This window comes from Equus asinus, chromosome 5 (assembly GCF_041296235.1).
Source record: "Equus asinus isolate D_3611 breed Donkey chromosome 5, EquAss-T2T_v2, whole genome shotgun sequence".
NCBI lineage: Eukaryota > Metazoa > Chordata > Mammalia > Perissodactyla > Equidae > Equus > Equus asinus.
The window spans coordinates 63,587,652-63,614,630 of record NC_091794.1 but is presented as its reverse complement, the minus strand read 5'-3'; the positions used below and the strand labels follow the sequence as shown (position 1 = coordinate 63,614,630).

Sequence of the window (26,979 nt, the reverse complement as noted above, 5' to 3'; positions counted from 1 at the left end):
ATTCAATACCCCCTTTGCATGAAGTCCCTGTAACGCTCAGAAACTCCTCCAGCCTTCACACGGCAGCAGGTCTTAGAAACATATATATAACTGCCCCCGATTAGGTTGTGGCACTTGGTGCTGGGAAGGCTAGTATTTCCAAATTCCTGAACGAATTCTCTCATATCGAATCACTTCACTTATTTTGGGAAGTGGGGGAGCTAGTGTTAAAAGCTGAAATATAATCCTGGGTCCACGAAGAATCTACTTTTCTGAAGCACCCAAGACTTGTGCTAACATCACTTTAACTCAAAGGACATCGAAAACAGATGACAAGAACGAATCCTCGCGTCGATGGACGTCAAGTTGGCAAAGCCACAATGGAGAGTGGAGCAGGAATTCTAACAGCATTTGTCATGTTCCACAGTTAGCTTGACCCAGATCTAAAACTGCATCTTTGAAGATTGTGGCATTGTTGATGAAAGTCACAAGACTAGAAAACAGAAAAGGATGACGTCATTTTTGTAAGTTGTATGGTTCATTTAAAGTTGGGTGGAGAGTTATTTAATTTTTCACATGCTGCAGACATCTAAAAGAAAGATTTGTTTGGATTTTTTTTAACACTGAAAATGGTTGCTTAGCAACTGCTTCCTGCATTGCATGGTGCTGTTATGATTTCCAGTGCTGGAGAAAAAAATCAATAAAATTATTTCTTTGCCAATCAGAAAAGTGGGAAAATGAGCCAGTGACTCAAATGAATGTATGATACACTTGCAAGATTCCAAAGACTTTCAAAGACGCGTATACATTTACTTTAAAAAAAATAGATGTTATGTTTTACAAAATGTACTTTAACAAAATTTAACAATAGCCCAGCCTCCCCTGAATGAGGCTTGTTTCAGTATACTTTCTGTTACAACTGAACATGCAGAAACAGCTTTATGTTCCGACAGAATATGCAGTTGCCTGTGTGCTATAAGCTGAAGGAGAACCGCAAAAGTCCTGCCATCCCCCAAACCTCCCACCGAATCACAGCCCCTCAGGTCACCACCCTGGAAGGCAGCCTCTGAGTTGAGAGTTTGTTAGCACAATGTGCCAGCTGAGCAGCTAACACCTTAACACCATGTGATATGTGCTGTCATTGCACTATCCATCTGGGCTTGCAGATGTAACATCCAATGTCCGCATAAGGCAATTGAGCTTAGAGTGTGTGGCCCCAGCGGTGCTTCAGTCATAATTAAGGCATCCAAATAGCATGTGCAGCAAAGGCTGCTAATTGCATGCCCACATCCACTGCCCCTTCTTTCATAGCTTCAGAATCCCTAACTTTTACTTTGGTATATTTCTCAGTTTACCTTGCATAGAGGTGACCTTGTGCCTAATTTTGCTCAATAAGATGTAAACATAAGTATTGTGTGGCAATAGACTTCTTTTAAAACACTACCAGCAGACACTCTTTGTGCTCTTCTTTCTCTTTCTCCATCCAGCTCCCTGGAATAAAGATGTTATTGCTGGTGCTCTAGTAGAGACATTAGACCATGAGGTCAAGTCCCAAATGTAAGGATAGTGAAACCAAGATATGGAAGATGACTAATTATGGCATACCTTCCAAGACCTCTCTTGAATGACTAGAGAAAAATAAGCCTCTTTTGTATTTAATGCACTGTTATTTTGGGTTTTCCATATCATATAGCTGAACCTAACCCTAATTATAGTAGCCTTATACAATAAAGCAAAGCTTGACTGCGAGGATATAGGCTTATTTTTCCCTTATACTTTTTAAAACAATGACAACATACTTCAATTTCAGTAGCAAAGAAGATATTGCCACTCCCTGCTTTATGGACATCTGGTTTGTACGTAGCCAATACTATGAAAGGCAGGGCAGTGAGGAAGCAATAAGTCTAGCCTGAGACGTAGGTTTCTTCGTAGCAAAAAAGCCAGTAGGGATCATGGCTCTGGCAGAGCAACTAGGAACAAGCTTTTGACGTGGGTCAGTTACTTTGGGGTTTTATGGCCCCTTGAAGTTACATAGAGTAAGTGTCAAAGAAGTCACCACTCAGATGAATTTAACTTGCAATTAATTTAACCACAAACATAGCCCAATCACATCTTGAATTCATTTCCAGGGTTTTGTCCTAAATTGCCTTCAATATTTTTCACAGAGCTAGCACCTTCTGGACCCAAGGATGTGGTACTCCCAGACTGGCGCTCAGGTTGGCTTCCAAGCTTCGAAAGTTCAGACAGTGGATCACTGTGGATCTCACTGAGAGCCGAGGCTCTCTCCTGGCACACCACCTAGAGCCTGAGTCCCAGAGGTGCTCAGATCTCAAACACAGTGCATGCAGCCTCAGGAGGGGGCCCTGGAGCCACATGCCCAACTCCAGGAGGGCTCTGCCACCCGTGTGTGACCCTGGGCAGGTTACGGGCACTCTATGCCTCAATCTCCTCGTCTGTAAGATGAAGGTGATAACCACATCTACTTCATAGAACTGTTATGAGGATCAAATGAGATAAGACATAAAAAATGCACAGAATTGTGTCAGGCACGTGGTAAGTGCTCAATAAATCATGGCCATAGTGAACATCTCCTCTACTTAGCACAAGCTTGGGTGCAGCAGGGCTGAGAACAGGAGAAGGCATGCATGTTGGTGGTGGGGCAGGGGCAGCATCCCTTACAGCAACTTGTTCTGGTCCTAAGTTTGGTTAAACGTAAGTGCGCAAGAAAGAAAACAGAAAATGCAGGAGAGTTAGTAAGGCAGGAAACTGGGTCTCTCTTCAGAACTTCACACCTTTGAGCCATGGGCCATTTGGCGGTCCACTGGGGACCACGGTCTCCTTCTGAGAGCAGTGTTCATAAATACAGAAAATAAAGTACACAGGGTTACAAAGGAATCCTATTAGATTGAAATACAGTAATTAAAATATTTTTAAAAACACAACTGTGATTGGGTAGCACTAAATCCTAGATATCTAGCTGCATTGAGTATATTTATGGTCTGCCTTTTCATACTCCGGCATTGGGGCCTGGGTCCTAGAGGCACCACCCTCCCAGGGCTAGTTCATTCCTAGGACTGCAAATGACTCCCCGGCAAGCACAACTTGATGTACAAACCAACCAATCCAGAACCCACACCCAAACTCCTGCTTTATCGAATTCTCACACACAGCCAATATTCCTTCTACCCGAAATCATCCCAGGGCCAGGTACAGGGTAACCAGGGCCACCTCATAGCCCAGAGCCTGCCAAAACTATTCACACTATCTGAGCCAAACTTACTCAGTGCACCCACGCTGCCTCACCCATTCCTTCCCTTGAAAGCCCTGAGAGAGGCTCTGGGCCATGCGCTCCCCTCTCCCCTTCCTGGCATGCCTTCCATTTCTAGAAACCTGTGAGTAGGAACTTATTCCTTTATGACAGCCATTTCCGTGTCTGCACATTTTCCCATGCTTAATTAAAACAAATCTCGGGTACAATTTTAGAACACTAGCAGTGGGTCTAATAACTTCATCATTTCGACATAATGATGAGTATAAATGGTGTTTTGGAATGTTTGCAGTGGCTGTAATGTGATATGGATGTAGCTGTGATTTCCTCAGTGACAAAGTCACTGCCAATTCTACTATAGTTTGCCTACATTCATAATTCAAACTGAATTAAAGTATTTAATTTCAGACAGAGGTTAGTAACAATGAAAATGTATTTTTATTCTGAATTCAGATCCCTGAATTCTGTGATCTGTGGATCCTAAGAACCCCTATAAACAGCTGTAACTTGTTCTGTACTGATTATGAAACCAGCAGCTCTCCAAAACTCAGGTCAGATTTGGGCTCTGAGAGCTCCTGAAACTTCCCTTCCAGACAACCACTGTTATGGGCTGTTTAATCTGAAATTAGAAGTGTACAGGTTAAATAACAGCCTGACTAGCAACGTCTTCCTTCTCTGAAGTAAGACATTCCCAGCAACCGAGGCTGGAAACGCAAAGCACATATAATCTTTCCTTCCTCGTGTTCCTCTGCTTACGCTCCCCCTCCCTTAGGACATAAAAGTAACCCTGGTCCCGGGGACTCTGGATAACATCTTGCAACAAAGAGGTCTGCACGTCACTGAAGAGAAACCTCGGCATCAGCAAACAAGCTTCCTGGCCCCAGAATCCACCATCCACCACGGAAGCTGACTCCCAGGGACACCCGCCCCGGGGGTTCCCTCGTCTCACCGCCCTCCTGTCTGCAGGCAGCCTCCCAAGGCCAAACGCAGGCTGGTGGGAAAGCGCCCGCCAGCAAGGCCACAGGCTCCCGTCCCTACAAGCAGCCGCATTCCTCGCAACCTTTAGAACCCCTTACCCACTTCTTGACGGAGAGCCAGCAGTTCCTAAGGTGCTAGCCTGCTGCATGTTCCCTCTGCCTGCCAAAGAAAATGAAGCATTTTTTTCTTTTCACCCAAAACTCTGTTCTAGTTGTTTGGATTGGCACCGAGTTCAGAGACCAGACTTTAGGTAACACCACCAAGGAGGGAATGCTCATGAGCTCACTAAGAAGCTTCACTTCCCCGAACATGCAAGACTTCTTGTGAGTAATTGGTTAGAATCAGAAGGACCCACAGGAACTTAATAACCGTGGTTATGTGTGTGGGGCCACGCGGATCACGTCGATGGTAGACAGGGCGAGGGGAATTGCTCCCTTTTAGCATATATATGTCTCTAGCAGTATCTATGCCCATAGACATATATTTAAACTAAGACCATATCAACGTAGCGCCTATGCAAAAAATCTTTCAGAGAATGCCTCCATGGTTCACCTCATACCTGCGAATATGCTAGAATGAGTTCATTCCTCACATTGTACAAAAGATAAATGTTTGCTTACTCAACGATGTTGCCTAAGGCTCCCTCTGAGCAGAGACATTATTAAATATTTGTTTTTACTGCAAAAGATAGAGACAGTCACCAGAAATAAGCATATGCAAGAAAGAGGCAAGAGGTAGGGCTGGCCCCGTGGCCGAGTGGTTAAGTTCGCGCGCTCCGCTGCAGGTGGCCCAGTGTTTCGTTGGTTCGAATCCTGGGCGCGGACATGGCACTGCTCGTCAGACCACGCTGAGGCGGCATCCCACATGCCACAACTAGAAGAACCCACAACGAAGAATACACAACTATGTACCGGGGGGCTTTGGGGAGAAAAAGGAAAAAATAAAATCTTTAAAAAAAAAAAAAAGAAAGAGGCAAGAGGTAGAAACTTTATACTCAAGAATTTTAAAGGGAGCCACTTAACAAACACGTTTATTTTGAGCAGACTACCACAACTTGTAAAATGACTGCTCAGTTGACCATACCACAGTTGATTGTAATGACCTGTGAGGGGGCTGTCCGCAGAGCAAATGATGTGTGACAAATCCCAAATCCTGTGTCAGCTCCCCTGGGCGACAATCCGTCTCCCTCTTTTGTGATCTTCAGTTTCCTCCCTCTCTCGCCAACTGTTCAACCCTTGTGCACTCAGGGAATGTAAACTGAATTCAACATTACACCAGGCAAAACACACTTGGAAGGTAATCCTGCCACTGAAAGGATGGAGCAGCACAGGACAAAACCAAATATTACTGACTTTTGGATTATCTGCTGCTTTGAAACACCAAGTCCATTGGTAAAAATAGTCCAGTGTAGGTTGTAAAGACTTAAAACAGAAAACTGCCACTGGCTGGCTGCCTTCTGGCTGCCGGGTGGGGAGGCGAGTCTTGGTAGGCTCCTGGTCCCTGGATGGGCTCAAAGCCTCTGTATCTTTCCATTGACTGTGGCACTGGCTTTCACACTTCTGTTTCAGTATGGAGCCCTCCATGCCCTGGGCCCCCATCATGCCCACTTCCTTCAGGAAATCCTGCTCTTCACACCTCCGCCGCACTCACCTCTATAAACACATTCAATCTTCCCAATACAATTGGGAGCTCCTCCAGAACAGAATCCAGTTTTTAGATTTCCCTTATCTCTAAGATCTAGCACATAGCAGAGCTTAAGAAATGTTTGATGAAAACATATAGGGAATTAGGTAAAATCAGGAGGCTTTAAAATGCATAAAGAATGTTAAATATGTGTATATATATATATAGAAACGAGATGGCGTGTGCTCAGTGTCTCTGGCATTCCTTTCAGTATATGTTATGGCTATGGTTCAATTTTCAAAATAGGTTGGGTAATTTTAACACCAGCCTGAAAAGCCAAATTTCACCAGCTCACAGACAATCTGCGGTCATTTAGTAAAAGTTCACTGAGTGCCAGCCTGGTGCCTACACTGTTGTTAGTTTGGTTAAATGAGTAGTAAATATAACTTTAAAAACCTACAAGTTAAGGATCATTTTATTTTGTCTCAAATATTAACTGTTTTCTAGAATTTCAAATGATTTGTATATTTTTAAGGACTTATGACATTCAGTTTCTACATTAATCCTTTAAAAAGGCAAATTAAAATTGGCATATTAAAATTAGCCTGAGTGACTGGAAATGCATCATCCATATTAGTTTTCTCATGTCAAAAGTCAAGATAAAGGCCAACATAAAAGGCCGGCCCATGACCGAGTGGTTAAGTTCGCGCACTCCCCTGGGGCAGCCCAGGGTTTCGCTGGTTCAGATCCTGGGCGCAGACATGGCACCGCTCATCAGGCCACGCTGAGGCGGTGTCCCACGTGGCACAACCAGGGCCACTCACAACTAGAATGTACGCTATGTGCTGTATATTTTGAGAAGAAGAAAAAAGATACGCAACAGTTGTTAGCTCAGGTGCCAATCTTTAAAAAGAAAAAGTTGAGATAAAAACTATCTTGTTTAAAAATTTCCCATATTCAACTCTTTTCTTCTGTGACACCATGAAGATGACGGGAAGAGGGTGTTCACCTTTCAGAAACAGTACCTGTCGTCTTCTGTAGAGGTCTCAGGTCTACAGGTGGGCTCTACGTCACCTGAGTGTTTGGCAAGAAGAAAGGACAGATTGGCTGCTGCCCCTCCTTGAAGACCAGCCAGAAGCATCGCTTAGCAGAGATCACTGCAGAAACTGCACACGGCGCTCAGTGAGGGCATTTCTGCTTCATTCCTTACCAGGCTCTCAGTCTCACTGGCCTGGAAGAAGGAAGAGTGGAAACAGGGAGGGCTGGAGAGACCGAAAGGCGGTGGGGAGGTACAAATATGAAGGAGAAAGTAAAATGGAAGAGAAGGAGAAAGGGGGAAACGAGAGAAGGGACAGAGAGGGAGGAAGGAACAAAAGACGGAGAAGATGTGAGGAGATAAGAAAAGAAATCTGTGCGAGAATTAGAGGACAGTGCGTGTTGAACATGACGACTGGTTACGCTATGACACCAGATAGCCGTGACTACAATGCTAACTGACCCCACAGCTAGAGGGGCCCTAGCCTCACAGTAACATCAGAGAGAGTTTCAACTAGAAAGCAAGAGACTTTGCCTGGAGCTGCCAGAGGTATTAGACCTGAAGGGCATCTTTGAGGTTAGAAGAGCCCTGCTCAAAGACACAGATGAGCCAAGCCCCTGGACCAGCCCTTGGGGAGGAAGGAGATGCAGAGGGAAGCTCAAACTAAACATTCAGAAATTACATCATGGAGCCGATCTCCTGCAGCCAACCCCAGAACCACACACAGAGCAGGCGCTCCAGCCCCTGCCCCGGGCCCACTAGGTACAGTGGTGTCTGGTTGGTAGATCCTAGTCACAAGAGTAATGGAAACTTTCGATACAGTGAAGGAATTTAAAAGATCGTGTGTAGTCATAAGGGATAGACACCCACTATAACTTTTAGATTGATTTTCATAAAAATCAGCAATTTTCCCTTTGAATTTATTTTTTATTAGTTATTTTATGGAATATTTAACTAAATTACATATATAAAAGCAAATATAACTGGAATACAATGAACATTGGTCACCACCATACCTAAACCGATAGCACAAAGTAGATGATCAACAAATATTTGTTGAATAAAAGAATGAACTGGAAGGGGCTGGCCCCATGGCCGAGTGGTTAAGTTTGCGCACTCCACTCCGCTGCAGGGAGCCCAGTGTTTCGTTGGTTCGAGTCCTGGGCGCAGACATGGCACTGCTCATCAAGCCACGCTGAGGCAGCGTCCCACATACCACAACTAGAAGAACCCACAACGAAGAATATACAACTATGTACCAGGGGGCTTTGGGGAGAAAAAAAAAAAAAAAAAGCTTATTAAAGAAAAAAAAAGGAATGAACTGGAACAAGTAAATATAGTAATCAGCGTTCTTGACAAGCATACAATTCAACTGGCTGTAGCAGACATTTATAGGTAAAATAACCATGAACCTTCACTGTGCTGTGGGCATCCATTAGAATACTTTATAGACAGAATGGAGAGTTTCAGTTATTTAAGGAGCTAATTAAAAGAAAGTTAATTAAGAGATCATCTGCAGAAAATTTTCTTATATTAAGAGATGCATGGTAAGATTTTCATTTTATTTCTCCCTTAAAGTTTATATCTAATTCTATCTACATAATTTTCATAGCTCCATCAAAACATTACTGTATCTGACCTACACAATAGTCTTGGGAAAAAGCAAGAATAGACATCCTATTTTACATCTGATTAAACCACGTGGCTCTTTGTGAGCAAATGACTTACAATATTTATTCAGCTAAAAACTGGCAGAGCCCAAGCCAGCTCCCAGCCCTGTGCCCTCCCGGTGTGGTCTTCTTTCTACATTACTGTTTAGTGGATTGCCCAACTTAATTTCCAGGTATCCACCCCGATGCCTTCACTCAGTCACTCTTTGCTTCACTCACTAGTCCAACTAATATTTCCTGATTACTTGTCTTGTGCCCAGAACTGTGGCAGGCACTGGGGACACCAAACTGAAAAAGAAATTCACATTCGCAAAGTGGGGGATGGAGGAAGAGAGATGTGTCAAACATTCTCTTAAAAAATTAAAACGTAAAAATATTTTTAGTGTTTTGAGATAGAAAACTTTGTAAAATATACTGTATACTTCCCTGACTCTTAAACATTATTTAACCCTTTCATAATGACTCAAGGTTATTAATATGACTTACTATTATGGGGTTCCAGATCATTCCTTCAGGTATGAGGTATGAGTGTCATTTGCCTTTGCATAAAATGGCCCTGACAGCTCTCCATAGGCGGGTAGCCTCTGGCGTACTGCCTTGCCTCACCTCCTTGCAATGGGTTTCTTTCTTCTCAGATAGGAGGAGAAAAATAAATCTTATTGAAACTTCCATATGCTGTTTGCAAGCAAATTATTAATCACTTGATCCATTGTTGCATTTATCAGACCATGGTGTATTATTTCTTTGTATTTCTGTCTTCCTTACTAGAATGTGAATTGGGACTGGGAACAAAGATTGTGTCTAATTTTTCTTTGTGCTCCTCCCCTCAAGCTTAACACGATAACCTGGGCTTAGTAAGTACTCAACAATTGTTTGTGGAATTAGTTCTAATATAATACTGAAAAGCGGGTGTTACTCCATGTTACAGGTGGGGAAATCGAGGTTCAGAGGGCTGGAAATCACACACGTGGTGAACGGCTGGCTTAGTGCTCAATCCCAGGTCTTCAGTCTGCCCTTAAGAACCCATGCTCTCCCCCAATCCAAGCACGTGGTAACCCGTGTTAGAGGGCGTCCTGAAGAGCCGCGGGCGACGCCCTCTCAACACAGAGGACCTGGAGAGAACCCGAGTGTGGAGACTGGGATCCTCAGAGCAGGGAGACCGCAGCCTCAGGTGGTCAGAATTAGCAGCTTTTTTCGGCTCAGCATTTACTTCCTAGCGCAACAAAAACCCCACTGAAGCCCACGTGACCTGATTTCACAGACGTCGTGACTGAACAACCTCCAGGACCAGTTCTTCACCCTCTTCTGCCAGTAAGACCAGCAGGTGACCCTTCCCTAAGCAGGTGGGGGGCCCGGAGGCAGGGATCCTTGCGATGCCCACCCCTGTATGCACCAGAGGGCTCGTACCCTTGGAGCTCACCAAAGTGAGTGTGGACTCAGACAGGGACGTTGTGCCTCTGGCTGGGAGGGGCACAAGAAGGCCCTCAGGTCACAGAGTCTGAATCTGAGGTTTGGAAGGAGTCTTAAAAATCATCTGGTCTGACTCCCTCTGTTTTATTGGTTTTTTTTTAAAGGAAGATTAGCCCTGAGCTAACATCTGCTGCCAATCCTTCTATTTTTGCTGAGGAAGACTGGCCCTGAGCTAACATCTGCTGCCAATCTTTCTATTTTTGCTGAGGAAGACTGGGCCTGAGCTAACATCCGTGCCCATCTTCCTCTACTTTATATGTGGGATGCCAGCCACAGCATGGCTTGCCAGGCAGTGCCGTGTCTGCAGCCGAGATCCAAAGCAGTGAACCCTGGGCCACTGAAGCAGAACGTGCAAACGTAAACGCTGCGCCACTGGCCACCCCTCCCTCTGTTTTACATATATATATATAAATATATATATATATATATATATATATGGGGTTTTTTTTCAACTGAGGAAGACTCGTCTGAGCTAACATCTGTGCCAGTCTCCCTCTATTTTGTACCCGGGTCGCTGCCACAGCATGGCCACCACCAAGTGGTGTAGGTCCATGCTGGCAACGGAACCCAGGATGCCTAATGGAGCCACGAACTTAATCACTAGGCTGTAGGGTCGGCCCCTGTTTACTATTCCTTTGGAAGGGACTTGACCGAGTTTGCTCAGGGCTATGGCTCCTCAGAGGACTGGGGAAGAGGGGGCCGGCAGGAGAGCAGCAGGAACAGTAGGCGGAGGGTGGGGAGACAAAGGCAGGGTGGATGTCACGGTGGGGGGACGCGCTCTAAGGGAACACGAGTGGGTGGCTACAGCAGTTTTGAGGATGGAGCTGAGCCAGCCAGACCAAACTAGAAGGCACAGGCCCAGAGGCTGATCCAAGACCCCCTGGCAGGAGACTCCTGCCCCAAAGCACACAGCGGGCTGGCACTCAGGGAAGGCACGTGTGGAGGATGGGTGTGGGCTGCCCACACCGCCAGGCTAAGATGACTGTTTCAAGGGAAGGGGCCCTCCCCATTGCCTCGGATTTGAGCAAACTTCCCGGTGGAACAGAGGTTGTGCTCCTTACCAAGAGCAAGTCTCTGGGGGCATCTGTCATCCAATTTCAGTGTGTCAGAGGAGGAAGGTGGAAGGCTACACAGGGACTAAAAGCCCAGCACCATTCCACTCCCCAACACTTTACCACCTCATTTGAAAAGGCCTGATGGAGTAGGCACGTCGAAGAGCAGCGGCTGGAGCCAGCTGCAAGATTTCTCTAAAGGTAGAAATAGAAAAGCACCAGGATAGTCACTGGGACAATGACGTGACTCTCTCTGAACCACGAAAAGAACTAAGGAAGGAGAGGAAGGTGCCTTACTGATGGGCAGAGAGTGCTTACGAGGAGACATCCGAAATCAAAACTCAGGCTGGGCCTGCCGAACAGAGTCCTCGCTCACTCCACACTTGCCGCAACAAGTGCTCACTGTGTAGTTCCTGTGTCCTGGTCACCACAAGAGGCCACGGAGGACACAGATGTGAGTAAGAAGCAGTTTCCTACTCCCAACATACAGAAGCACAGCACTGAGTGTGTGTGTGTGTGCGTGAGTGTACGTTTGTGTGTTGGGGGGATGGCAGAGCATGCAACATATGCTATGGTGCCCAACACACGTCCCCTCGCCCCCACTGCTCCAGTACGTGCTCATGTGTCCTGCTGAACACATCTCAGCTCTCCACGGACATGCTTTCCACGTCCTTGCACAGGCCGGAGCTGGCCGGGATCCTGCGCCTCCGGGGCAGCCCTTAGCCCATGATGGAGGGTAACTGGAGGATATGCTCCAGCTTGCCCCTCCCCGTGTGGCCTAACTCCGCACTGGCTCCCAGAGTTCCCCAGCAGGTTCCAGCCTCAGCCGCCCGCAGTCAACTGCTTATGTGCCTTGCATCGGCTTCCCTTGCTTACCTCTCCCACTTACCCACTTTCCTACCAGGACTTCTGGGAATCACTTCCCAAAAGAACTACTTGCACTCAAATCCTTGGCTCAGGGTTTGTTTCTGGGAAAACTCTCCAACCCAGGCAGTAACAGCCAGTCCTGGGGAGGAGGAGATGTGCACTGACTGCAGTTTGAAGGATGAGGAAGTGGCTGGAAGAGTGGGGAGAATGGGATGTCGGTGGGCGGGGCGTGCTGGCATTCCAGGCAGATGTGACAGGTGCAAGGAAAAGAGACAGAGGATCTTCCCGGTGGATGGAGAACTTCAAGGACTTGGAATGGCTGGGATAGAAAGGGAGTGGAGGGGTGGGAGACGGGACTCAGGGGAGGTGTCTGCCTGTCCTGTGAGGCCTCCTGCAGAGGCTGGGTTTTCTACTGGAGGCTGCAAACAGACTCAAAGCTTGGTGTCAAATGAGGCCTAAGAACAGAAGGATCAGCAGAGTAAATCCCTTCAATCCACTTTACTTGAGTTCAGATTGCAGTGAATGAGAATAAATGTTACTCTAGTCTCCTAAACAAGGCTTACGCCAGGAGGCCGTGCTGAGATTTTCAAAAGCTGAGTCAATGAAGAACGCTTTCTCAGGAATATTCCATTCCCACTACAGTTCTCCGTTCTCTTCTGTTTTACCTGGAGACGTCTTAGAATTAGACCCAAACAGCCTTTTAATGTTTTGCTAATACAAGCCCACCCAGAAGCACCTGACAGCAACCGTGAATAGGAAAAAGTTCTATTTTCAAAATGCCAGCAAAAAAAAGGTGCTGCCTGTGAAATGATACTATGGAAGCTGTTCGCATCCAATATCTGAAAGAGCCACTGTTGGTATGAATAATTCAAAAAGAGCTCCAGACAAATGGTCTTGGGGTTATATGGAAATAGAAGAGACCTCCAGAGCCCGCGCTCCTTTTATTAAAGCCTGGTCCGCAGTGAGCACTGTCTCCTCTGGGGTTAGCTCTGCTACAAACGAGTAATCGAGTAATCAACGAGGCAGAATCTCTGCATAGTTGCGCCCATGTGGGAGCTGGAAGAGAAGTCATTTTGATCTTCTCCTCATTTTTGCCTTGTAAATTATTAACTAACATGCATTGGGTAAAAATTAAAAGTAAGCAGATTAGTCTTCATTTGTTTATTTTAATTATTTAGTGGGCTCACAGCTTCATTGCAAACCGTACAGGAGGGTGCCTCTTCCCTCAATATTTGTGTTTGCTGCACCGATCTGACACAATAAGGCACTGCCAGAGGTGTCGTTCACAGGTCAAAGAAAGCAGGGCTTTGGTGGCCCAGACTGTGTGGTTGACATCCACCTTGACTTTGTAAATTATGGCATTGCTGCCACAATGTGTCAGAGCCGTCTGAAGGAGTGGGTGCTGTGCGTTTGAATTTTCCTGACAGCCGAAATTTTACTTAACCTTTGACATTATCCATCTTAATCTTGTAAGAAAAATCTCTCTTTTATAATCACATTTGGCTCTCAATGTGTTAATAAAGCCATTAGGTAGAGGTGATTTTACAATGTCAAAAGGAATGACTTTGATGGCAAGAGAACCTTGATGACAAATTTCACCACCATTAGCAAAGATGGTGCCTGTCAGAGGTGAGCAGCTCTTCTCGGTTTCAAGGTGTTTAGTTAATGGATCACTTTACACTAGAAAGATGTCAGTATGGGGGAGCCGCCAGATAAATCAGGTGCGGCTATTTAAGTCCACGTCTTACAAATTCTTTCAAAAATATCCCAAATGAAGTTTTCACTGTGCATAAAATAAACAAATTAAGAACATACACCAGGAAATCGTATTGGGAATATCCGTTTATTACTCATGCCAATGAGCAAGTGTGTTTATTTAATAGCTGATCTTTCAAAATATTCAACATGCTAACATAATTGCGTGGGGAAATTGGGGCAAAGGGAAAATAAGGGTAGAAAATAAAAAGAGACCATAAGATCTTCACAAGGCCTCAAATTTGACTGTGAGCTTTCTAGCAGCCAAAAATAAATAGGAAAACATTAGTTTTAAGATTAGTTAGTTATAAAATTCACAGAACCCATAAGAAACAAGAACAGTAATTGAAGAATAAAGTAAATATAAGACTATAGTCAAGTAATCTAATCTTCCTAAAGTTAGGTGCCACTCAATTTTTGTTCAGCAAATGAACATATCAGCGTGTATAGAATGCTATTAATTAGTGGTTCTCAAGCTGTAGCTTGTACCTGTCTGAATCACCTGGAACGCTTGGAAAAGCAGAGACCCCGATAAGGGTCTCAACCCCAGAGATTCTGATTGTGTAGGTTTGGACTGGGGCCCAAGACTCTGCCTTTGAGCACGTTCTCAGGTGCTGTTGATGCTGCTGGCTTGGGGGCGACATTATGAGAACCGCTGGCATGAATAGATTGTGTAATTCTACAGTTCTCTCACTATAGTGAGCATCCTTAGAAACCTCATGTCGTGCCCATTTTAACGAGTTTCAGAGAGAGAGATTCAGATGGGAAAATTATGTAGAAAAGAAGCTGGCCCGGTGGTGTGGTGGTTAAGTTCGTGTGCTCCAGTTTGGCAGCCTGGGGTTCACAAGTTTGGATCCCAGGCATAGACCAGCACATCACTCATCAAGCCATGCTGTGGTGGCATCCCACATAAAATAGAGGAAGATTGCCACAGATGGTAGCTCAGGGACAATCTTCCTCAAGCAAAAAGAGGAAGATTGGCAATAGGTGTTAGCTCAAAGTCAATCATTCTCACCAAAAAAAAAAAAAAATTGTGTAAAGAAGACAGCACACAGGATATGTATATTGTTTATCCTGGAATAAACCAAGACAGATGATAAAAAAAATTCAATCACAGTAATTATTTCATAACATTATTTATTATGTTACTTCTCTCTCCGTAACCCTCACCACCACCCCAGATCTAACCTCCACCAAAAGAAAAGTTGCTGAAGGTTTGGCTGAGAGTTGTCCAAGGTCACAACGTGAGGCCCTAGGAGGTTTCAGGATCTAGGTCAGGCTCAGTCCCCTAACAAGGGTTTGAAGTTCTGAGGAGGAGGATATGTCCACGAAATCCAGGCCTAACCTGTTGTTCTGTCTGGAGATCCCATGAGGACAGGGAGGAGCCAAGGTCAGGATTGAAAAGTGAAGTGCTAGCCTTCAGCTTTTTGTAGTTTCAGCTTTGATCTTTTTGTAAAGATCATAGGCTTTACAACCTGCTGCAAATGATAGTCTTTTTGCATTAATAGGTATTCTAAATCCAGTTCGCATTCCAGGAGCAAAGGAAGGACTCACGCCTCCGACCACTAAACGAGCCCTCCAGCCTACCTCCCACCCTGCAGGAAAGGGGCTCAAACGCAGCCTCATTGTGCCGTGAGCACTCGACTCCAGTAAAAATTAGCATAAATTCTACATTGACATATAAAAGAGAAACTACACAAACTTGAAAAATGAATAAAATTTTCTCAAGGCTGCATCCTAGCATCGAATGAGGAATGTTACTTAATTCATAAATGCTGAAAAACTGTGTGAAAAACAAGGATACAGACTTTGCTCATTTATTTTAATAACTGATATTGATTTTAATTATGATAATTCTTTTCAAAGTATATTTTCAATAATAATTCAGTCTTTGGGAGCAGAGCCCACCTGACAGCCCCTGACTATTTAATCTCGGCCAAAAAATGTGATGGAATCACAAAGTTCTCAGTGAGAATGACACAGCTGATGAATGAATGAAGTGAGAGTTAACATGTTTTCCTTATGTCTGAGGCTTTTACTTAGGCACCTGAAAGTATATTTGAACCCATTACAGACCTTTGTGATTCTGATATCACGCCCTTATGGAATGTTTTTGCTGAGAGGTCGTTTTGTCCTAACAGATGAGAAATCTAGAGACCTGAGGAGACACAGGGCTCGTCCAAGGTTAGATACAGAGTGAGTGTCAGAGCGTGTTCGGAGCTTGTCTCTCGCTTGCCGCCCCTCACCATCTGCGGCACCAGTCCTGCGTGGGGTAGGGTTAAGGGAAAGCTGTGTCACGAAGTGAAGGCGTGGAACTTGCCTCTCTTAGTTCTTTAACGTGGCTGCAGTCTAAAGCCTTAGGAGGGGAGGAAGACCCAGAAAATAGTGGCTGGGGGTGTGACAGGAGCCACCCTGCCCTGCTTTGTATTCCATTCTATTGCGTTGACACTGCCTCCTCTTTTTTTTCACACTCTGATTTTGAGCAACTCCAAATGTTTATTTCCAAAGACTTCCCGGCCCCACCTCCACCCAAACCAGTAGCATCCATTGGCCGTATCTTCAAGCTGGAGCTACTGCCATGTCAAGTTGAGCTCCTGCCTTCCAAAGGCCAATAACGTAAGTGAATAGTGAAGACGGTTTCTACAAACGTCATCAATCTCCAAGGCGAGAGGAGGCCAATGTAATCGAGCCTTTCCAATCACGGTAGCGTGTGTCTCCCTCATATTCTGCTTTCCTCCATCCCACCTCCACAGACCTGGCAAGAGCCTACTTTCCCTTAATTTCTCTTCCTCTTACTCATGCTCTTGCTCTTTCTCCTACTCTTAATCTTCTCCTTCATGTGGCCTTCCTTGAAGGAGAAATAGCATGCAATGGCTCTGATGATTACATTCTGCATCGCGGTGGTCGTGCATCTACACTCTCCACCCTGTAACCCACCCCAGGTAATAATCACGTTGAGGACAGACTCTACTCAGCTATGCATCCCACATTGACCTGTGTGTTGTCTTGCAAGTAGTTAATGCCCGAAAAAGATCTGTTAAATTTATTAATATTTATTGAATTTATTGATATATATCTGGAGCCTGGTACAAAGGATCAATAAATATTTGTTGAGTGATAGAATGGAGGGGAAGTTGGAAAAAATGAATGAATAAATGAACAAATGCATAAAATGGATTGATTCATCCACTTTTTCTCTAGATAAGTCTTTCTCCTATAATTTCAAAAAACATAGTTAATAAAGTATAACCTTGATAACTATTTCAAGAATCAAAATGCTTTCTGTCACAAAAATTATTTTTACAATTTATATTCACTTTTCCTGTTCCTAGAGAAAAAACCTTCGGGAATTTTTTTTTTTTTAAGATTTTATTTTTTCCTCTTTCTCTCCCCAAAGCCCCCCAGTACATAGTTGTATATTCTTCGTTGAGGGTCCTTCTAGTTGTAGCATGTGGGACGCTACCTCAGTGTGGTTTGATGAGCAGTGCCATGTCCGTGCCCAGGATTCGAACCAACGAAACACTGGGCCACCTGCAGCGGAGCGCACAGACTTAACCACTCGGCCACGGGGCCAGCCCAAAACCTTTGGGAATTTTTAAGGCTACTTATGATACACTTTGTACCCATGTAACAGAAACATTTCATTGCTTCTTCTCAAATGCAAATGATTGATTGCAATCACTATGGATGAATTCAGAGCAAGCCCGGGAGAACACAGGCTCTGCCCCTGAGCAGATGAGCCGTAAATGCCCCAACAGCCTGCACACCTTTTCCTTGGTCTGACCAGCTTCTCCACCATTCGCTTCAACATACTTTTTTCTCTTCTTCATTTTTTTGTCTCTGTTAGTGGGGAATCACCATAGCAACAATCTGAAATAAATCAACTCAGCTACCATTTTCTGGATGTCACAGCCTTATTCAGAGGTCAGATTTCAAAGAAAGCAAAAGAGTGAAGCTCCTGACAGATGAAGGAGGCAGAATTTTCTGCTAACCTGAATAACACCAATGAAAGGAACCAAAAGATGATCTCACTGCTTCGAGCTCAGGGTGAGACAGCTGGAAAAAAAAAAAAAAGAAAGAGGAATATGATCACTCAGATTCCTTTCCGCAGAGAATTTTAACCATCTGCAAGCAGTGCTAGAAGGAAAGGTGGAAGCAATTTAAGCAGATTAAAAGAGGATGAAGATTTTCCTTATTTGAAATGAGGTCATTCATTTCTTCATATCCAGTTCTTTAAGGATAAAGAAATTTCCTTTGTAAGAGTCATTGGTTTATTTCCTCCTAGAGGTAGTGAGGTTGGCTTTTCTACCAGAAGGAGACACCAAGATCTTGCAAAGTTCTAGCCATTGTACACTATGACTGTAGATGTGTGTGTGTGTATCTGTAGATAGAATATGGCAGAATGGCAGAAAATTAGACCAAAAGTCAAGAGATCTGGGAATTGTGGCTCAACCACTCCCCCAGCAATGTGACCAGAAGCAGGTCATGTGGCATCTCTGACCCTCAATTTTTTTGTCAGTGAAATAATGCTATTGGTGTCTGTCAGTTTAGATTACAGGGTTATTGTGAGGACTCATGAGATAACGTGCATGAAAGGATGTGTCCACAGTAACATTGCTCCACCCATGGTCAGTATCAGAGGTCCTTATGATTCCTAAATCATGCCAAAGTTTGGCCAGGTATCTATACTCACATACATAAAACCTTCAAGTCTAGTGTGCTTGCGCAAAACTAAAAACTCTTCAAATAACTATTTGCATGGTTATAGTAAGAGTGAAGATCAAGAGGCTTGGGTTCTAGTCCTGGGTCTGCAGGTGAATAAATGTGCAAGCCTGCATGAGTCACTTAACCTATGAGAGCGTCAACTTCCCCTCTGATGTCTACGACGCCTCCTGCTCCAATATTCCTGTAGAGCACGGTAAGAATTGACTGGTTTGAATTTTGAAGAAAACGCTTGTTCCTACTTATCTTGGAGATAATTATCAGACGTAGAGTTTCACAGCCTTCTTCTCTATTGTTTGGCTTCCCCTGCCCAACTCTTGCTCTGCTCTTGTGAGAAGAACAATAACAAGTGTCCATGGAGTGTTTGTGATGAGGAGAGAAATATGATATGAGCTATCATGCAGGAGACTGCAATTAAAGGAAGAGGATTTGAATGAGAAAGACGAATCAGCATAGATGAGAAAGGAGATTCTTCTGGGATAGAGGGGCAGGAAGCTATCAGAACATCCAGGCTACTGAAGAAGAGAAAGAACCCTGAGAATTTGTGGGGACAAGTACTTGAATTTCTTTAAAAGGGAGAGATACAAAGAAAGATTTTATTTGGGCCCCAAATCTTTAAAGGTAGCACTGCTCTGGACCACGTGAGTCATGGCTTCATAAGCATTGCATACCAAATGCTACGAGTGCCTTCTTCACACTCACCATTGGCTATGTGACACTGAGATGGTGACTTCAGTGGTTTTTTCCAAAAGCAAAACTTTTCTTTCTCAAGAGCTGATGTATGGGTGTGACTGCCTAAGTCTGATGGTTAATATATGCAATACCATAGCCAAAACAGTTCAAATGTGGCTGAAGCTTGTATTTTCACAGAAATATTTCCACAGAAATCATTTTGACAAGAATAATGATGACAAATACATGACCACTTAAACTATCAAGACAATCTGTATCAGTTATGGAAATACATATCAAAGGCTTATAAATATCAATTATATGACCCTCTCAGGCTGCACTACATCTGTAACTTGAAAAATCAATTGCAATGATCAAATTATTAAGACTATAAAAAGACTCAATGGGATGTGAGAAAGTCAGTATCGTTGGGTTTTGGCCATCCTTTGGCAATATAGTCCAAAAATAAAATAAAGTAGAAGTCCTCCCCCTCAGCGCATGGCCTCTAGGTGACCATCTGCTCCCCTTGCATTTACCATCATCAATATCAAAACAACACAGCCATCCACTGACAGCCCTTGGGGCCATGGACCCCTGCTGTGAAGAATACAAGACCCCATGTTCCCGTAGGGCTACCAACAGCAAGGAGTTCTCACCTCTGAACAATCCTTGGGAACCTCAGGAAATAGATCGAGCCGTGATCAGTTCCATTGACAGTCATAGGTTTTTGACTAAGACTGCAAACTAAAAAACAAAATTGAGCCAAATATTTATCCTCCATTTCAGGGAACTGTGACAATCAGTTGTTCAAGTGGAGGAAACATAATTATAACATAGTTAGACTCTACACAGGCCTGACCAGTGAGGACTCCGCAAAATGCAAGGGAAGTGATTACTCCATGCCTCGAGTTACTCAAACCAACCGAAGACTAGGCAGGCTGAAGGAGGATGCTAATCCTTTCTTTTTATTTCCCTTAGCAACAACAAAGAGGTACAACAGGAGCAGATTCCATTGTATGCACTCAAAGGGCAGCAGAACATATTCTAATATGTCGTCACAAACAATTTGTTCCATAAAAGCAAACAAATTCATGACTTAATATATAATTAAAACCCAAGTGTATGGGATGTCTAAATAATTTCAGTAGAGTCTATCACAGTGCTTTGCATATAGGAAGGTGTTCAGCTGATTTGGAAGAAAAATAGGACTTTGGTTAGTAATATATTTATCAAAACCATATATCTAACTTGTAAGGAGAATTTATTCAAACAATAATTTTCAATTTTAACGTAATTGAAAGATTTACTATGTTTCAACAATTTTTGAAGAGAATTTCTTCTACTCTCTTGGCCAATCAGAAATTTCTCGAAGCAAACATGGGCTCTATTGCAAATGATGTAAGCCACTTCATTGCCTTATTTGTAGTCATAATTACAGGTGGAAAATTCTTCTTGATTGCCAAAATTCTAAAGAGTAATTTTATTATTCTAATAAACAGTTCCATCTTCACTGCTTAAAGCCCTCCAGTGGTTTCCCATCGATCCTAGTATACAGATCAAATCCTTAATATGGCCTACCAGGTCCTGTGTGGTCTGTCCCTGCCCACCTCTCCAATTTCATTGTCCACCCTAGCTCTTCATTCGATGCCCTTCAGCCTCCCTAGACATCCAGGTGTCCCACCCTGACATTGCTCATTCTCTCCTCTCTGCATATAGGACCTTCTCTCCCACATTCCCCTTTGCCTGGCTGATCCCTGCTAAATTTTTTTGATCCTGTATTAAATACAATTTCCTTACAGAAGCCTTCCTATAATCCCCAGATGAGATCTGGTCCCTGTTGGGAAGCAGTCCTTCCGGGCCTCTTGTGCTCCTATGTGTCTCGTTGACTGGGTCAAGATTGCAGTGTACAACCTTGTGCACTCTTCCACCCAGCCCCCTTCTCAGGGTTGTTTGTGCAGCTGGCAATCTTGAGAGGTGAGGTAGTGTGTCCCTCCAGACAAAAAGCAGGTTCCTTACTGCTTGCTATAAAAAGTGTTGAGGCTTTGACCTTGGGTTTCTCAGCTGCTGCACAAATCTACTGGGTGTACAGCATCCATCTCACCCAGCATGTCACCTCCTGGAACTCTGCTGATGCTTGTGCTGCTTAATATGCCATAAGTAATCAGCTGTTTGCTCTGATCCCATAAGTCTCATGTCTACTTTTGGCACCTATGGGGTGATAGCAGATTTACTCCTTGCCATCCTCTACAAGGCTGGGTTATTCTTTCCCATGGCATCATGTGTCTCTTCTTCACATGTAGTAAAATGATTATTTGATTGATCTCTACATTAAGTAGACTCTAAGATGAAGTCAGAGACTCCATCTGTTTTATTTATCATCTTATCTTATCTGGTAGAGTGTCTGGCACTTTATGAGCATTCAACATGTATTTGCTGATCAAATGGATGGATTTGACGATGATGATGGAAACACTTGCTGAGTGTCTGCCTGAGTATGTGTTGTGTGCATATTGTTTCATCACGTCAAATCTATGAAGTAGTATTATGGGTTGAATTACGTACCCCTCCCCCAAAATATGTTGAAGTCTTAACCCCTAGAACCTATGAAGGTGACCTTACTTGGAAATAAGGACTTTGAAGATGTAATCAAGTTGAAATGAAGTTACACTGAATTAGGGTGGGCCCTAATCCAACATCACTCATATTTTTATACGAAGAGGAGAAGAAAAGAGACGTAACTATGTGAGGAGAGGACCCCATGTGACGACAAAGCCAAAATCTGAAGTCCTACAGTAGCAAGTCAAGAAACGCCGAAGATTTCCATCAAACCACCAAAAGCCAGGGAAAGGCAAAGAAAGGCTCTCTCCTACAGGTTCCAGAGCGGAGGGCCCTGCCGGCGCCTCGATTTCAGATTTCCAGCCTCCAAACTGTGAGAGACGACATTCCTGTTGCTTTAAGCCACCCAGTCTGTGGTCCTTTGTCGGCAGCCCCAGGAACTGATACAGCTGGGGACCATCATTCTCATTTCACAGATGAAAACACTGAGGTGCAGGGCCACGGGGCGACATGCCTGACGTCTCTCAGTGTGGGAGTCAAAGACACTCAAGCCCTTTCACTCACAGCCTGCACTCAGGACCCCACATATGCTGCCCCTGTGTGGAACTCTTTCCTTCCCATTCCAGGCTTTTCTCCTTGGTGTCTCTATGGAAGCTATATAATGATTTAGCATTATGGACACGTGGGTGATCATATCTTACATATAGTACTATTTAAGCACTGGAAGTGGCTAGAGGTTTGTGACAAGCCCAGAGCATGACCCACAGACCTTTGCACACAGGCTCTCTAGGGCAGTCCATCCACAACTGCTCATCTCGGGGCCATCCTTTCCCACCCCTGGGGTCGCTGGGCAGTGGTAGTCAATGGTATCGACACTAGACTTGGAGTCAGAAGATCTTCTTTCTCGTTCCTCTTTTAAAAATTTACAGTGAAACTATTCTGTGTGATACCGTAATGGTGGGTACTTCTCATTATACATTTGTCAAAACCCATAGAACGTACAACACCAAGCATAAACGCTAATGTACGCTATGGACTCTGGGAGATAACGGTGTGTCAGTGTAGGTTGATCAGTTGTAACACACGTCTCACTTGGTAGGCTGCTGATAGCAGGGAAGGCTATATGTGTGTAGGCAGAGGCAGGGGAAGCTGTACTGTCCGTTCAATTTTGCTGTGAACCTAAAACTGCTCTAAAAGATAAGGTCTATTTAAAAACACTTAATTTATATCCTACCATTTAAAAAAAAATAACTTTAGGGTGCTCAGTCAGAAGACCTGGGTTTCGATCCTGGCCCTGCTCATCTCTGGATGTGGAGCTTTAGGCAACACATCTTATGATATACGATACAATATGGTATGATATATTCATTAGCAAAATGGGCAATACGCCACATCCCATATTGAGTCCTCCCAACGTCTGTGACACAGACATAGGACAGCCCTGGGTGCAGGTCTGGTAGGGACTGTAAGTTCTCAACTAACATTTGTTCAAGGCCCGCCTGTTGGCAGTTGCTTCAAGTGGAGTGAGAGTGTGTCCCCACTCCCTGCTGCTGGCTCCCTGTGCTCCTTAGGGCTGGGTCCACAGGGCATTTCTCCTGCTGGTCTTCACAGCAATTACCCCGACAATTGGCAGCCTGTTGTCCCGGGGCTGCTGAGCAGGCTCAGCCTCCACGCAGGAATTTGGCAAGTCTACTTCAGGCTGGGGGGAAGAGCAGTGGGCCAGATGGCAGGAAAGGGGATCATTTGGCAGCTTGACAGTAAAGATATGTGTAGATAATACAGGGAAAAAGAAACTGTGTGCGACACAGGACTGAGAAGCTGGGACACGGTCAAGTCATAAAGTCTCATGGTAAAAGGGCTTACAATATGCCATCACACAAAATATATTTTTCCAAGCTGTTTTCAAATACAGTTCTCTAAAAAGAGGAAATTAACACAAAAGTAGATAATTCATTTCTTCTTTAATTTTGCTTCTTCAAGGCCAGAGTGTTGACAGAACTAACTTAGGATTCACTTTTTCAACAATAGGTCATGCATACAAATGTAAATAAAAATCCAACATTCTCACTAAGCAGAACCCCAGGAAGAACAAATGTTCCTTGATTTCATACCCATTCTTCACTAAGGAAAATCCTTTTTATGGATATACGAATGCAAATGTATATAGTTACTCAGATGTTAGTTTGAGTTCCTAAGGAAAGGAAGGCGTTGTTTCAATGCATCAGAGAAATGGTAATTGTTTGACGGAAGCTGAGTTACAAACAGGCCCTTGGTCCTGTTTTAGGTTCTCATCGTTGGAAGCAAATAACAGCTTTTCACATGAAAATCAGTCACCATTCTATAAAGACATCCTCAAATTACTTCTTATTAAAGAGGACTACAAACAAATACGTATACACAGTCAAGTATGAAACACCGTCAAGAGCATCGGTCCCAAATAGAAAAGGGTGTGGTCCTGCCTGGGAGCAGTGGAGCACACCGCCAGGTCGGCTCAGATGTGAGTGTAGAGGATGTGGCCTGAGCAGAAACGTACCCACTGACCAAACAATGCACACACAACCTCGACCCCGGGCCGTGCTGGGGACTAATTTGTCCTCGCTCAAGTATTGGTTAAGCTCTGAGCCAGGACAGAGCCTAGTTACCTAAGACCTGCTGTTTAACTCAGTACAGGTAGGGCCAAGCACACACGGACTATTTAGAACAGAAGTTTTATTTTGGAAGAAATGCAGAAAAAGCATAGAATTTTGATCTAAATGAACAGAGCTTTGAATTCTGAAGTTACTGCTATTAGCAATGAATCCTTGGATAAGTCATGCAATCTTTCTAAATTTCAGGGGTTTTCATCTATAAAAAGAACAGTAGTAACATTGACTCCAAAAGGTTACTATGACGACGAAGTGCCTTACAAAGAGGATGGAGTGCTCAGCAGATTCCAGGAACCTGAGGAAGACCCTTCCTCCTCCTGACTCAACTGACCGCATTTCAGTGAAAATATCCACATTAACCCTCCGCTGGCAAGAAGAGGCTGGAAAATCCAGATGCTGCATCAGTGTGAAAAACCGGGCCTCCAGCTGCCCCGTGCGTGCTCTGGGACATAGACAAGTCCCTGGGCGTTGTCGGGCCTCTGTCTGTTTATGTGTGAACTGAGGATTATAAAAATTCACTTTCCAGAATTGTGGTGAATATATTAAAAGAAATGATGTTTGTGAAATTAACCTCCAAATTTCAAAGTACTCTGAAAATATTGTGATTTTTGGTGTGTATAAAGGTGAAAGGGAGATACACAGAAATATAAAGGGTTATGTTGGAATGACAAAAATCCTTTGCCCATTTGTTTTGCTCTTAAAATTTTCTTTCAAAGATCTTGCAAGTTTAACAAATACCTTTTTTTAAAGAGATTCATTGTACTTTTATATTGAGAGCATTAGAGATAAAAAAAAATAGACCCCTTAAAGCAGGGTCATTTGTTGTCGATGTTGGAATCATGTAATTTATAAAACAGGCACTAACAAGCTCTCAACTTAACCCAAAGAGATCAGGTGTATGGTCTTGGATCTGAAATTAGAAGGTCAAGCTATGGTCTGAAGGTTTGTGTCCCCCCAGAACTCATGTGTTGAGGCCTAACCCCAGTGTGAGGTCTGAGGAGGTGGGACTTTGGGGAGCTGATTAGGTCACGAGGGCGGAGCCCTCACGGATGGGATTAGTGCCCTTATAAAGGAGACTCCAGAGAGCTCTCTCTCCTCTTCCACCATGTGAGGACACAGCGAGAAGATGGCCATCTATGCACCAGGAAGCAGGCTCTCGCCTGATACCGAACCTGCCAGAGCCTCGAGCTCAGACTTCCAGCCTCCAGAACTGTGAGAAATGAGTTTCTGTTTTTTATAAGCCACCCAGTCTATGGCATTTCATTCTAGCAGCCTGAACAGACCAAGACACTCAACAAGTCAAAAACGAGAACAGCTAACATTATAGAATTATTTCATAAATGTAATTAAAATGTTAAAGCAGAGATACTGTCCCAAATGTTTTGCTTTATGTTTTTAAAGATGTCATTGTCCTATGATGAATCTGACAAAAACTGAAAATTCCAGGTAAAATTTTAAAAGACAGGTCTTTAGGTATTGTTCATAGAGGCCACGTTACATGCAGTGTAAAGGTCAGATGACCAGCGGTGGAATATTCCTTAATAGTCTTATAAGCTTGACTCACAGAGAGGTGTGAGGGTCAGTCAATAGCTCTACATACTATTTTTCAACAATAAGTACACTCGAGTCACGCAAAGGCTTTTCTAAAGCTTACTGCATTCCCGATACCGGTGGATGCTGGCATCACCTGATACAGAAACATTCTTGGTATGTGTGCTGTTCATTCATGCCACACTGAAGACCTTGTGACAAAAAGGTGGCAACATCTGAAGTTGATTCATAGTCCTGCCCTGCCCTTCTTGGATTAAATGATTCCTTTGCTTCAGATGAAATATTCACATTTTTGCCTGTGAAAGTAGCACGAAAATGCTCTCACAGGGGAGCCCACTCAAAGCTCCATCAACAAAAACCAGATGTGGCCATGAGAAATATCAAGTTCAATTCACGGGGGAATCCTTTCCACAGAGACACTGCAATTTACTGTTCTGGTTGGGTGATTTGGGGAGGTTCCTCAACTTCCGTGGACTGTATTGCATTATCTATAAGATGGGAAAAATACTTCCTTCAGTATAGGGAACTATGCTAAAATACCCAATTTCTTTACCAATAAAAAGATTTTGCTCTGATGAAAGAGTCACGGTGCTCATGAAGTCAGAGAGTTTGTGCAGCGTAGCGGTGGGAGGCAGATTCTGAAGCCGGGATGCCCGGGCTCACATCCTCACTCCTGCCACTCACTGGTGCTATAACCTTAAGCAACCTACTTAACTACTCTGTGCCTCAGTTTTCCATCTGGAAATGAGGATAATAATAGGACCCTCTCCGTAGGGTTGTATAAGAATTAAATGGGTTATTATTTGAAAATCACTTAGAGCAGTATCTGAAACATATTTAAGTTCTGCATAAATGTTCAATAAATAAATCACTGGCTATTGTCCTTTTCCTCGAAGATGCTGCCCACTAAGTTTTTCAGACACACATGTGGGCATAGGTTCATGGCTGCCAAAAGGCTCCATGTGGCAGAAACTGCTAGCTAAATTTTCCCCTTCTCCCTGGTCCCATAGATGACATTTGTCAGTCTCCCTCATGTTTATGTGTGGCCCATGAAATGGAAAAGTGATGGGTATTACCCCAAGCTCAGCCCATCAAACCGTCTATGCACAGTCTTCCATAATCTTTCCCTTTCCAT

General features: G+C 43.9%; 1 protein-coding gene across 1 annotated transcript in view; it reads right to left on the bottom strand.

Moving 5' to 3' along the window:
- The window catches only part of IQCJ (IQ motif containing J), a 199,118-nt gene that overhangs the window by 119,439 nt on the left and 52,700 nt on the right, over window positions 1-26,979 (bottom strand). The gene's annotated exons all lie outside the window — the stretch shown is intronic.